The following is an 11,657-nucleotide window of genomic DNA, read 5'->3' on the forward strand; positions in this document are numbered from 1 at the left end:
AATGCAAAACATTGTTACTCTGTTACTCAACAATTCTACCCTTAGGAATATATCCTCAAACTACTGAAAATGTGCACCTATGAAACATGTACATGAAGGTTTACAGCAGTGTGTTGCTAATAGTAAAAAAGTTAAAACAACTCAAATAGCTATCAAATACTGGAGAGAAATAAAATGTGGCTTATTCATACAATAGAATATTATTAAGACATAAAAATGAATGAGAAACTGACAGATTAAATGACTTTGGTGAACCTTCATAATTTCATTTGTAGATCTTTCCATTTCTAATTTATAAATACATTTGGGGTTATAAATTATAAATGTACTGCCTCCTGTCAACATTGTATACTTCTATTTGATGATTTCTGTGTCAAACGTTATATGGAAATGTTTCCAAGTATTTTCTGTATTAACTGTGAATGAATAGAACAAAATTAATTGCCTGTGATGAAAAAAAAAAAAAAAAGATTTATTTCTGTATTATGTATAGTGTTCTGCCTGCACGTATCCCTACCCACCAGAAGGGGGCACCAGATCTCATTACAGATGTTTGTGAGCCACCATGTGGTTATTGGGAATTAAACTCAGCACCTCTGGAAGAGCAGCCAGTGATCTTAACCTCTGAGCCATCTTTCCACTACTAGGTAGTATTCTTAATTAATTTTTAAGTATCCCCATACCTCAGAGACACCTCATTCATCACCCATAGTGCCTTAATCAGCTCTTTCCTCTCTACATAGATAGCTGAAATGTAGATGAATCCAAACTTTTCTTTCTTTTTCTTTTTTTTTTTTTTTTTTTTTGCCAACTTTCATAATAAAAGTAAATATAGTCCTTTAGCCATTATTATTGCGTCCTAGTCTCTTTTGTGTGGGAAAGTACTCTGCAGGTTACCAAAAGAGAAACCTGGACACCAATGCAGCCACAAAAACCTTTGACCTACAATCTATCCTACCTATAAGATGTGCCGGGGCAATTGAAGTGCAGAACTTGTAGGAGTAAGCAACCAACATTTGATTTAACTTAAGACCCACTCCACAAGAGGGAAACCATGACTTGGATGACCAGGAACCAGAGAATGGGTACCCCAGAGACCTAGAGTCAAACCAAACATGATTGGTCAAAAAAAAAATTCAATGAAATGATTCATAATGATATTATTCTATACTTATAGATCACTGCCTTGTCCCGTAGTCATTAGTGAGGCTTCCTTAAGTAGCAGATAGGAGGGGATGCATAAGAGCCAGCCATTATGTGAAGAGGGAATCTAAATTGGTGGCCTCTATCGGGTTCCTCCTCTCAGCGATCGGGGAACCTCAGGGAAGAGAGGGAGCAAAGATTGTGGCAGGCAGAGGGGATGGAGGACACCAGGAGAAGTGATCCACTGAGTCAGCTCAGCAGGGCTCACATGGGCTCACAGAGACCAACGCAGCAAGCATGGAGGCCTGCAGGGGTGTGCACCGGGTCCTCTGCAGGGGTGTTGTGACTGTTAGTTCGGTGTTCCTGTGGAACTCCTAACAGTGGGGGCAGGCGCCTCCTTGACTCTGTTGCCTGCTCTTGGGTCTCTTTTCCTCCTGTTGGGTTGCCTTGTCCAGCCTTGGTGTGAAGGCTTTTGCACTGTCTTATTGTGTTTTGTTTCGTTGTGTTTGGTTGCTGTCTCTTGGAGATCTGCTCTTTTCTGGAAAGAGACATGGGGGGAGTGGAGCCAGGGGAGGGGGGAGGTGAGGAGGAGAGGGAGCTGGGAGGGTGGAGGGAAAGGAGACCGTGATCGGGATGTATTGTATGAGAGAAGAACCTATTTTCAATTTTTTAAAAGTAAATATAGTCCCTTAGCTGCTATTATTGTTATTGTTAATATTATTGATTGTGATGGAGAGATGTTTTTGTGGTTAAGAACACCTTAACCAGGTGCCAGGTAGTAGTGGTGCATGCCTTTAGTCACAGCACTTGGGAGGCAGAGGCAGGCAGATCTCTGAATTGAATTCCCAAACAACCAGGGCTGTTATACACAGAAACCTTGTCTTTTTTTTTTTTTTTTTTTTTTTTTTTTTTTTTTGGTTTTTCGAGACAGGGGTTCTCTATGTAGTATTTGTGTCTGTCCTGGATCTCACTCTGTAGACCAGGCTGGCCTTGAACTCACAGAGATGCTCCTGAGTGCTGGGATTAAAGGCGTGCGCTGCCTAAAGAGAAACCCTGTCTTAAAAAAGAGTGCCGCCAGCTCTTCCAGAGGGTTGGAATTTGGTTCTTGGCACATGCATAAGGATTCTCACAACCACCTGTAACTCTAGCTCCAGGAGATCTGTAGCTCTCTTCTGGCCACTGCAGACACCTGCATTCACACATACACTCGCGCGCGCGTGCACACACACATACACACACACACACACACACACACACACACACACTTCATGTAATAGTAAATAAAAAATAAGGATTATTTTCATTTTTGTGTGTGTGTGTGTGTGTGTGTGTGTGTGTGTGTGTGTGTGTGTAAGTGTCCAGTGGCCAGTACCCACGGAGGCCAAACATAGGTACTGGGAACTGAACTTGTATCCTCCAGAAGAGCGGCAATCACTCTTAACCACTGAGCCACCTCTCCAGCTCCCATTATTATTTTAAACTCCAGCGTGGCTTCTACAATATCTCAAAAGAAAACAACCTAAACAAAAATTATGAAGGAAGAGTGTTCCATGAAAAGAAGAAAAGCTTCCTGCTTCATTTGTAGAGAACGTGTTACGGTTTTGCAAGGTGACCATTGGAAAAGGCATCATGCATCAACGAATGCTCCCACATTCAGTGTGTGTCGAGGACAATGGCATGAGGACCAAGAGCATCACTGGAAACGGTCTGCTTTCTCAACAAGAAATGTTTAAAAGTTACAACTCAGATTCTATAGTAAAAATCTAATAGTGTAATGACATATAGCGAAAAACCACTTCCTCACAATGATTTCTTGAGCAATGTTTGCAGAATGCCGCAAATACACACCCTGAGAGAGGGGGATGATATTTCTAAAACCTGTTTGTCTCCCTAGAATACAGCCAGGCAAGTTAAAGAAATTGGAAAATCTATCCAAGGAAGTTTGAAGAATAGAGATGCTGGTTTTAAATTTAATCTTTGGCAATGGACAACATTGCTGATGCTACAAGTGTGGTTTGTGGTGGTTTGAATAAGAATGGCCCCCATAAACCAGGCTGCGGTGGCACATGCCTTTAATCCCAGCACTCCGAGGCAGAGCCAGGCGGATCTCTGTGAGTTCGAAGCCAGCCTGGTCTACAGAGAGAGATTCAGGACAGGCACCAAAGCTACACAGAGAAACCCTGTCTGGGAGTGGGGTGGGGGGAGAATGGCCTCCATAGGCTCATATATTTGTATGCTTAGTCATCAGGGAGTGGAATTGTCTGAAAGGACTACAAGATTCAGAGGTGTGCCCTTGCTGGAGGAAGTGTGTCACAGGGGTGGATTTGAGGTTTCAAAAGCCTACACCAGGCCCAGTCTCTTTCTGTCTACCTATGGATCAGGATGTGGAACTCTCGGCTGCTTCCCCAACACCATGTCCATCTGTGTGCCACCATGCTCCCCGCCATGATAATAATGGACTAAGTTCTGAAACTGTGAACCAGCCCCCAATTAAATGCTCTCTTTGATAAGAGTTGCTTTGGTCGTGGTGTCTCTTCAGTGACTAAGACATGGCTCAACTTGCCATTTTTATTAGTGGCCTTGATGAAAAAATGCAATGTCATTCAAAAAATAGCTTATTTTGTGTCTTTAAAAGGCACAACTAAATCAAGAAACTTATATGAGGCAGTAAAACATATGTTAAAACCCATTTTCTATGTCCATTGTCAACATATCTGTTATAGCTGACTCCCCATTAATGGGAGGTAAAAGTGAAAGACACATTTGTAAACATTAATAGAAGGCGATGCAAATGCCACTCTGAATTCACATTTAATGAAGTCTCATTATGCAGCACATCAAGAAATTGTTTGTAGAAAGGCATTACAAATGTATGCTATGCAGATCATCAAAACCATGAGTTTTATACGGGATGGGGAATTAAAATCATTACCAGTCCAGGGAATTCTTTTAAATCATTGGTGCTGACCAGAGCGACATCATTTACTTTTCAGAACTAAGATAACTAGGTTAAAACCAAATGATAAACAGTATTTTATTGCTTGAGACATGTTATCAAGTTGTTTATGGTCTGGAAATGGAATTTATGCCAGAATTAGATGATGGAAGCTACCATGCAGATATAGTATTCTTAGTGAATTTCATCCATCACTTAAATGGGTTATATTGTCTTTAAAGTAAAGCCTAACTTATTAATACAATGTTTCAAATCATAACAAGATTTCAAATGGTAGTGCAATTATGGCGCCTTCAAATTAAGGCAAACAATTTTGTGCCTTTTGAGACATTGACTTAACATGGCCTTTGGGAACCGCAGAAACTATGTAGCTTATTTATTTCATAGAAGAATTTGAGGGGCTGGAGAGAAGGCTAAGCAGTTTAGAAGTACTCATTTTTCTTGTGGAGGACCTGGGTTCAATTCCCAGCACCCACATGGTAGCTCACAACCATCTGTAACTCTATTTCCAGGTGATCCTGTGCTCTCTTCTGACCTCCAAGGCACCAGGCACACACGAGGTGCACATGGATGCAGGCTGTCAAAGCATTCACACACACTAAGTAAAATAAATCCAAAAAAGTCAAGAACGTGAAGCAGATTTCAAGATTCCCAGGAAAATAATACTTTGGTCAATTTCCGACTCTATTTTCAGTCAATGTAGATATGCTAGATCTGCAGGCAGACATCCAACTTAATGAAAATTTTGATTGTTTCTTGCCTAGATTTTTACAGGTCTTGTCTTCCAAGAAACAAGGATCTCTCACTTCCTAGTCACACCTCACTCTTCTCTTCACTTTTACCACACCTACAATTGTGAGCAACTGTTTTCAAAAAAGAAACAACTCAGTGAAATTGTGAAACAGCGGATGAGCACTTTGAGAACTCACTGAGCATTGTAACCACTTCCGTCCAACCACATATCCATGCCGGAGGATCGCAGAAGCAGCATCAGATGGCCCGCTATCTGACTGCTCTGTGTCGCCCTCTTTAATTATAATTTTTTTAAAAAAATCAATGATATTTTATTACTTAGATATGTTCATTTCCTTTATTGGTGATCACATATGGTTCCTACCGAACAATTTTGAGACTCTCTGAACATAATTCGAATCATTTTACAAGGATATTTTTGATTATCTGTGGCGACCGATACCATGAAAATTATACACAATAATTGTTTAAAGCTCACTAGCTTTCATTAGTGTTGCCTATTCGTGTGCTGTGACAATTATTTGTCTAATGTGACCAGAGAAGCAAAGGATTAGACATTCCTACTCTAAAGAATGGGCACACCCCTGCTCTAAAGGGTGGGCCAACTCTTAGCGAACTCTACAAATGGAAGATGGACACCAAGAGTCTCAATTTGAGATTCAAGCCTAGACTACATCAGAAATAGTTCTTCCTTGCAAAATAAAGAAAGAAAAAGAAGTAACAGTAACAAACTAAAATCCTTCATCAGAAAGCAGCCCTAGTCTTAGAAAGACAAGAGAAGAGGTGAGTCCTACTTACCTGTGTAGCTAGAGTTTTCCTGCCTTGCCCACAGTCAGACAAATCTTTGTCACCCGCCAGTCCGACAGCCGCTCAGACCCAACCAAGTAAACACAGAGATTATATTGCTTTAAACTGTATGACCTTGGCAGGCTTCTTGCTAACTGTTCTTATAGCTTAAATTAATCCATTTCTATAAATATATACCCTGCCACGTGGCTCATGGGCTTACCGGCATTTTCACATGCTGCTTGTTCCTGGCGGCGGCTGGCTGGCAGTGACTCCTTCTGTCTTCCTGTTCTTTCTTTTCTCCTCTCTGTTAGTCCCGCCTATACTTCCTGCCTAGCCACGGGCCAGTGTTTTATTTATTGAACAATCAGAGCAACATTTGCCATACAGACCATCCCCCAGCACAGCCAAGTGCACACCATCTCAGACACCTGCACTCAGGCCGGTGCCCTAATCATCCTCTATGCGGACTTCCTGGGTAAAGCACGAAGAAACCCGAGAATGGGCTCCCACAGGACATACAGTACATCCCACAGGATACCTGTCTTAAAAGACAGCCATGAGGCCAGCCTGCTTACAACAGCCCCATACTATTCCATCCCTGCTTTACTTATTCACCCTTATTTCAATCACCTATTCTTTTCTCATTTTCTCACTTGGGGAAATATACGTCTATAGTCTAGATGAAGACAAGAAAGAGAAGTTGGAAAGCAACAGGGAAATGTTTTTGGAAAACAAGAGGGACCTTTCAATATGTCATCAGTGTATCTATGTTCCAGAACCTGAGTCCAGATACAAGAGACAGTCCAGGGCGGTCTGTGGCCACCAACCCCTGACACTGATAAGATACAAGAAGCTGAATGAGAAGGTGGTATTTCACAAAACATGAAATACACACAGGGACACACACAGAGCCCTGCCTCTTGACAGTGACAAGGGTCATACAAAATAGGTTGGTCTCAGGGCTGGAGAGATGGATGGCTCAGTGGTAAGAGCGCTGACTACTCTTCCAGAGAACCGGTTCAACTCCCAGCATCCACGTGGCAGCTCACAACTGTCTCTAACTCCAAGCTCTGACACCCTCACACAACACACATACAGGCAAAAGACCAATGCAAATAAAAAATAAATTTTTAGGGTTGGGGGATGTAGTTCAGCGGTAGAGCGCTTGCCTAGCAAGCGCAAGGCCCTGGGTTTGGTCCTCTCAGCTCCAGAAAAAAAAGAAAAAAGAAAAATGAAAAAAAAATTCAGTCTGCACAGTTACATTATACTGTTCCCCTTCCTACCACACGCCTGGAAATTCAGAGCTGAGCATGTAGGATTCTCAGGTTAACCTGAGCCTGAAGAAACTAAGAATTAAGAATTAGCTTACTTTACATGTTGCCTGCCTAAGGCCCACCCTTCCCCACCCCCCTCCTACACACACTTCCAATCCTCCCGTAACCACACATATTAGTAGTCAGTGGCTCAGGACCATTGTCTCCCTACGTGTCTCTATTTTACAAGAGAACAACAAGCAAATGAGACCATGTTTAAGTCACTCTTAAATTCTTAACCCACGGGGAACAAAAGATTGTTTTGTTAATGTGAGGCTAATCCCACTGAGCAGATGGGTAGGGCATTTCAGCCAGTTCCTCTTTTCCTTCTTGAGGAGACAGATTCTCAATTACACTTTCCCAACCACAGGAAAACTCATCCTGTTCATTATGTATATAATGACTTCAAGTGGCAATCACATAGGAAAAAAAAAGTAAGAACACTGAGATACTCATAACTCTGATTGTACCTTCTCACAAACTTCTCTAAAATAAACTCAGAAATGTTATCAAACCAGAGTCCCATTCCTAGCTGAGGAAATTCTTTGAGGTCAGTTCTTTGCCCTTTGTAAAATAGATGATATTTCTCCTCTCCTGCTCATCTAATCAATACTTAAATGAGTGTTTACCTTTCAAGGTAAATAAACTAAAAAGGCAAAAATTAAATATAGCTCTGGATAAAATACAAAATCAGTTGACCTTATAATTATTATTTAGATACATTATATCTACTCAACAATGAATTCACTATCATCCTCTAAATGTTTAAAACTTTCAAACAATTACCCCTCAGTTAACTTACAAACAATGGTAGGCCATGTCAATCGGGTACATCCTTAATCTGTCTATTACTGGCTAAGATTGGCTCTGCTCTTTAAGTTGCTTTCTGGAGACTCTTGGTTAAACTCTATAAGAAACACTGTACCTGAGGTGGATCGAGTTATTAGTTTATTAAAATAATGTTGCTGCTAAAGCAGTATCTCAGAATTAATCCCTTACTTCCTTATATAATTACTTATCCTTCATCATCCTACTGGAATTAGTGTATCAACCAGGTTGTGGTAGTTTGAATGTTAATTGGTCCCCATAAATCTTATGGGGGTGTGTGGCACTATTGGGAGGGTGGGTTTGTTGGGAGTGGGTGTGGCCTTTTGGAGAAAGTGTGTCTCTTGTGTGGGCAGGTTTTAAGTTTTTCCCATGCTCAGGATACTGCCAGTGAGTCAGTCAACTTCTTGTTGCCAGCCTATCTATCAATGATGTAAGGACTCTTAGCTCCAACACCATGTCTGCCTTGCTTGCCGCCACGCCACCTGCTACCAGGCTCCCAGCCATGATGATAATGCGACTAAACCACTGAAACTATAAGAGAGCCCCCTCAATTAAATTGTATTCCTTCATAAGAGAGTTGCTGTGGTCATGATGCTCTATCATAGCAATAAAACCTAACTAAGACAGAAGTTTGGTACCAGATGTAGGATGGGTATTGCTGTGTGATAGGCCTGATCATGCTTTTTGTTTTGAGTAATGTGGACTTTGTGACTTTTGGCGTTAAAAAGCGTTGTTAATGCTTTAAGTACTGCTTAATGGGCCATACTGTAGGAGCATGGAAGGCAGAGGCGCTAAGTGTTAGTATTCTGACCCACTCCTTGGCAACGCCCTGCATCCTGACGTAAAAGCCTCATTTTAAGAAAAAAACTCCTCCCTTTCCTCTCTCTCTTCCACCTTTCCCCCTTTCCCCAACATGAGGTGTGCTCACCTCCGATTTCCTTCTCTTCTTTTTCTCTTCCTCTCTTTCCTCTTTCTGTCTCTCTAATGAACTCTCTCCACATGGATGCAGCTCTTGGGTGTGAGTGACTGTGTCTCATGTGAGTGACTGTGCCTCGTCCGCCGCTGCATCTGCCCAGCAATCCAGCATGTTTCCCTACACACACAGGATACCCTCAGGGTCCCCTGTGTAAATTCATAACACTAAGTTATTTGAACTGTTGGGGCTCACTCAAAAGTTTTCAGAGGAGAAAATTTTTATTATGTTGCTTAGAGATTGTTCTTGTGATATTTTGGTCAAGAAAGTGTGCTGCCTTTTGCCCTTGTCCAAAGAGTGTGCTTGAGGCTAAAAGTGAAGAGTTTTAGATTAATTTCATTGGCAGAGGAATCTCAAACAGCCTAGTATGGAACCTGTCATGTGGTTAGTAGTGTTTATACTTAAAAGATTCATAATGAAAAGGAGAAAATTGAACAGGGTAAATTACAAAATGTAAATTTTGAGAACAGGAACACCAGGAAGTGGAATGGATCCTGTGTTCAAGGCTATAAACAGAAAATATAAGGAGTGGTGACCTCAGGTCAAGATCCCACCCAGCTAAGTTTCTAACTTGTGAAAAAGGAACTAAAGAAAAACTTAGAGCCAGGTGTGGGGGGGCATACCTTTTAATCCCAGCACTGGGAAGGCAGAGACTGGTGGACCCCTGAGTTTGTGGCCAGCCTGGGTCTACAGAGCAAGTTTCAGGACAGACAGGCTTAGGCGGTGAAAGACAGAAAGCTGGTGAAGATGTAATTGATGAGGGAACCATGTTCCAGGTCCAGTAGGCAGCAGAACTTGCAGCTTCAGCCATGTGGTTCTGCCTTTAGAGTTAAGGATAGAGAAAGAGTTATGGAATAAAGCTACTGAGCCCAGGCATGTGTCAGGGTTGTCCCTGAATGGAGCCTAGTAGAGAGGCCATTGTGTGAAGCTGTGAGGTTGATGCCTGGCCCTGCTTGGAGACTCCAAGATGTTAGAGATGCCAGAACCACAGGATACCTGCTGAGGATTGCTGCTAACAGGGAGTGGAACCAGCCAACAGAAAGAAGTGTGTTGAGAACAACAAAGAACAGAATTAGAGATGTGGAGAGTGTTTTTGACATCAGACATGAAAATGCAGAGTTTGGAGTTTGCCCAGGCTGGTGTTTTCAGTCTTGCTTTGGTCCAGTATTTCCTCGCTATGTTCCCTTCCCTACGTTTTGGAATGGTAATGTATATCTTGTGTCATTATAGTGTGAAGTATGTAATCTGCTTTATGATTTTGATTCATAGGATTACAGTTAAGAGAGCATGATGAATCTCAGAAGAGACTTTAAACTTTTGGACTTTTTAAACATTGTTGAGACTGTGATAGACTATTGGGACTTTTGAACTTGAACTAAATATATTTTGCATTATGATATTATTGTTACAGCTCATGGGGGCCAGGGAATGGAATGTGATAGTTTGAATGTAATTGGCCCCCCAAAATATCATAGGGTTAGCACTATTAGGAGGTGTGTGTGGCTTTTTGTTGAGTGGGTATGGCCTTGTTGGAGGAAGTGTGTCACTGTGGGGGCGGGCTTTGAGGTTTCAAAGTGAGTCAGTTTGACTTCCTATTGTCTTCTGGTCAAGATGTAGCTTCTCAGCTAGGACAGCACCATGTCTGCCTGCAGGCCACCATGCTCCCTGTCATGATGATAATGGACTAAACCTCTGAAACTGTAAGCAAGCTCCCTCAATTAAATGTTTTCTTTATAAGAGTTACTGTGGTCATGGTGTCTCTTCACAGCAAAAAGAAACCCTAACTAAGACACATGGTATTATAGAAATTTGTGTATGCCATAATGTTCCCACAACAATCACAAAACTCCTTATTTACAAGAAATTATGGACTTGATAACAATGGGAAGGACACATACTAAACAACTTAACTGGTAAAGAGCCTACATAACTCATTGCACCGTTAATAAGATGTAGGTTGATTGTTTATTCCACATGGATAATGACTGGCAGGTAGCATTAGCATGTTAGTTGGGATCTGTTGATAATCCTTATTCTAAATATCCCTTTTCAAGATTTTTTTGAAAATATCCCATGGATACTACCTTAAATTACATTTTAAAATCCCATGGAGATTACTTTTAATGCTTTTACAGATGACTTTTTAAAAGAACAAGGAGCTTATGTTCTTTTGTTTTGTTTTGTTTTGAGACAGGGTTTCTCTGTGTAGTTTTGGTGCCTGTCCTGGACTAGCTCTGTAGACCAGGCTGGCCTCAAACTCACAGAGATCTGCCTGGCTCTGCCTCCCGAGTGCTGGGATTAAAGCGCGTGTGCCCCTGCTGCCTGGCATGGAGCTTATGTTTTATATACAAATTCCACTTTCTCCACAGAGAAGACTGACCCCACCCCTAGTTGTATAACTCAATAGTCTGAACCATCATAACCAACCAGCTGCTATTAGATGTTTCTCAGCATTGAATTTTTTAATTCATATTGAGATCTTGAGCATATTGTGCTTCAACCGTTTCTCTTTCAGGGACTGCAAAAAGTCAAGCCCAACCCCACTACTAATGCTATTTTATAGTTGTTTTCCTCCCTTCAGACGTCTCTATGACAACAAACTCAACATTTTCACAACACATATTTGTGCTCATTCTGACTCGCCAGGTCCGTCGATATCTGCTAATGCTCAGGTGAGCGGCTGGGCTACTCCTCGCCCTTAATACTTGCTTTTTGGACCACTCAAAAATCTCATGGACTTCTTCATCAAGATGCAAAATTGTGCCGGGCAGTGGTGGTGTACGCTTTTAATCCCAGCACTCGGGAGCAGAGGCAGGAGGATCTCTGTGAGTTCGAGGCCAGCCTGGTCCACAGAGTGAGATCGAGGACAGGCACCAAAACTACACGGAAAACCCCTGTCTTG

This window comes from Peromyscus leucopus, chromosome 22 (assembly GCF_004664715.2).
Source record: "Peromyscus leucopus breed LL Stock chromosome 22, UCI_PerLeu_2.1, whole genome shotgun sequence".
In the NCBI taxonomy this organism is placed as follows: domain Eukaryota; kingdom Metazoa; phylum Chordata; class Mammalia; order Rodentia; family Cricetidae; genus Peromyscus; species Peromyscus leucopus.